At 32.1% G+C, this 3,263-nt stretch overlaps 1 long non-coding RNA gene across 1 annotated transcript; it reads left to right on the top strand.

The window, feature by feature from the left end:
• The first annotated feature begins 117 nt into the window (after positions 1–117).
• LOC139891894 (uncharacterized) lies at positions 118–1,918 on the top strand. The gene is made up of 3 exons (XR_011773894.1): positions 118–893; positions 1,149–1,218; positions 1,513–1,918. It is a non-coding gene; the product is annotated as an uncharacterized lncRNA (long non-coding RNA).
• The last annotated feature ends 1,345 nt before the right edge of the window (positions 1,919–3,263 follow it).

Raw genomic sequence — 3,263 nt, 5'->3', positions numbered from 1 at the left:
ATTTATCTGATGTCAGAATACTTTGTCTGATGTCAGAATTAAATGTATTTCCTAAAATTCCCATATACCAACTCAAACATTACCCGTTGTGCCATCCAATAAACCGATGTCCAATAAACCGCTGTCAAATTCACCATACATCTTCTTCGCGAGGAATGTTTTTAGGGTTATTAACTATTTTCCACATCCGAGTTTAAAAATCGCTTTTCAATAACTTATAAACATCATCGTCTTCTTCGATTGGTTCACTAATCCTCCCTTTACAATATTGATCACAATGTGTTTGTCCCTGTTCAATCATTCCAAACTAACTACCATTAAATACAATCGGGGGTTTCTTCACGTAACATAAAAAAAATCAACCGCCACCACCACTAATATTCAAACCAAGATTTTTCATTATATATCTAATTCAATTTACATTTTATAGTACTCATCTGAATTATGTTTTGATACTCCTTTAGGGTTCTGATTGGATATCGTCGTGTTCCGATTGAGAAACAACGTTTATGCAACATATATGGATTTATTTTATTGGAAATCTGATTTTATATTTATATAATACATATTGGAAATCTGTTTTTAGATCCCTTTAAGCTGTCGATTTCTGCGTATTTTTTTTCCAGATAAATTGCTAACACTCTCATTATATGATACGATTTGTAGATGATTTTTCATATATCTGTTATTTTAATTAGGGTTTTTTCTATTTTTAAATTTGTTTTTCGATTTATTCCTATGAAATTACAACTTCTGCTTCTGGTACATCTGTTTTTTGTGATTCGAGCGGTTTCCTGTTCATTGGAAGTTATAATATTGTGGATATTTTTTTCCTCTTATTTTATATTTGCTTCTGATGAGGAGATGCTTATGTTGTTGATGACTGTGTCAAGGTACATGCCTGTTTTAATTTAAGATCATTGTATATATTCTGAGAAAAAGAATAAGAGAAAATGTAAAGCTTTGTATGATGGTTTATTGTTTAGATTGATATAAATAAATAGGAAAAAGTACTGGAAAAAAATTTAAGCTTTATATCATGGCTGTTATTTGATCAATGTAAATAATAAGGAAACTATATACAAGAAAAGGATTTAACTTTCATATCATGGTTTGATTATTTATTACCTATGCTTTTTCATGTGTAGCATGTTCTACGAGAGCTACCTTCGTCCCTTGTTCCTGCATCCTGCTGCACTGCCTTACTGGAAGCACATAGTGAGTTCATCTCTCCCGGATTTCTTTTAGAACCTATGTTGTTATTGTTTTATATTATTAAAATATCACAAAATTTTCATTAAGTTTGCTTTATTTTCTATATCTGTTTGATTAAAAATGCTACTAAAAACTTAAATTACCATCACTACAAGGAAACAAGGCGACTTCTATATTCTAGTGAGTTTAGGATTGAATATTTGCAATCTTGTCAACTGGGTATTATAGTTGCTCAATTTTGATGATTAGATTAATTTTTCGACGGTACAACTAAACATATTTTTTCTATCGTTTCAGGTTATGTACATGCTTCGACGCGGTCTATGACGTTTGGAATAATTTAGGCCAATCGTAAAACAATAATGATTCTGCTTTTATTGGTGTTGATAATATCTTAATATATATGTATTAATGAATTTCATTTACAGGATGTCACCAAATATGGTGGCTTCACTCAAAAGGGTAAGACTTGCATCCTGAAACTTAACTTATTTGTGGATAGTACACCTAAAAGGTTATTTTTTTTTCCTTACAGAGAATCATATGTATCTTAAGTAGGAAAAAGCGGGTTGGTTCAGTTATGTGTACTATGTTGCATTTCACATTGGACGTGTCAAAATGGGTGGATTAGACACGTTGGGTTATGGGTCATATTTGGAACGTGCTTAACTATGTGAATAACGGCTTATTGAAGTTATTTTCTTTATCTTACACTCTTTAATCTTTATATTATTGAATTTTCTTTTTTTTCTTCTTGCAATATGTTATGATATATTTGACATGTGATATCTTGATTTCCATTTCACGGATGATTTTGAGAATTATTTTGTTAAAGTCGTAATGATTGTTATTATACCGAATTATAATATTTAACATACAATTATACAAATGGCAATTTTAGTTTCATTAGGTTGAATTACTATAGTTTAGGCTGAGTTTTGTACGAATCGGAGGTTTTACATAGCCAACCATATCAAATAAAGACATCGTGGTGTAATTTATGCAAGATTGCAAAACTCGGACTACTCGGCCGATTTCTCGGCGATAACTCGGAATAATTGTTGAATCAACCTGTCTTCATCCACTAGGGGTACTCCTTTCTTCCCGTTACTAGCTCAAATTTAAATTATGCCACATCCTAGCTTATCACTAAGTGTTAGATTCCAACCTAAATAAACACTAGACAAATACTCCCCAAATCTTTAACTAAAACTCCTAAGTGTGGGAGGCACTAGGAACATTGAGGACAATGTTCGTCTAAGTGTGGGATGTTGGTATAATCTTTTTATGCCATATTAAATAACCCCATTACAAAGATTCCGAGGTCTTGAGCCAAATTTCAAAATATTTAATAAGAGAAAAAGTACTTTTGAAAACCTGAAACGTCTATAAATAAAATTAAGGCTTAAGTAAGGTAGAAATCTTGTTGGGATGAACCGAATCTCTAATAGAGCATTGCATGACTAGGCATTATCGACCTAAATTGATTATGGTGAGGCACCCAAATAAGACCAGCATTCATCTTTAATGCTTCGCTATTTTCCGTTGAGAGTGCCGATGTCTGTACTCAGAATCAGAACTTGCTCTAGATCTACATTTCCAAGTAACAAAATGTGATTCGTTTATAATCAGAAGAGCTAGCCATATGTCAAAAATAAGCCTTTCACACCTCCACCACTTCTACCACACCTCATCCACATCATCTTTACTATCACTCGAAAAATCTAGAAAATGAGATTCCTTCCGAAAACCCGATGATTATAAACCTCTCAAGTATCATGGCAAAGGTCTTGAAAAAGTTTACCGGCAGAAAGTTTCTTAAGATAAAATCTCCAAAAAAAAAAGTGTATTTTCAAAGTTTTGAAAAAATGAGCAGAACTTATAAAGAGAAACTCCGAAAAAGAACTTGACCGTATATGCTTATCACTCCAAAAGGAGAAAAGTTCAAAAGTGCTTCTAAAAAATTTTTAGCACTCCTATCTATCTTACATTTCTGAAATTCCGAATAAAAGTCTTTAACAAGACTATATTACCCTTTTCTCGCCTTA

The sequence above is a fragment of the Rutidosis leptorrhynchoides genome, chromosome 2 (assembly GCF_046630445.1).
Source record: "Rutidosis leptorrhynchoides isolate AG116_Rl617_1_P2 chromosome 2, CSIRO_AGI_Rlap_v1, whole genome shotgun sequence".
In the NCBI taxonomy this organism is placed as follows: Eukaryota; Viridiplantae; Streptophyta; class Magnoliopsida; order Asterales; family Asteraceae; genus Rutidosis; species Rutidosis leptorrhynchoides.
Note: the sequence above shows the minus strand (reverse complement) of the source record. Positions and strands in the feature narration are given on the sequence as shown.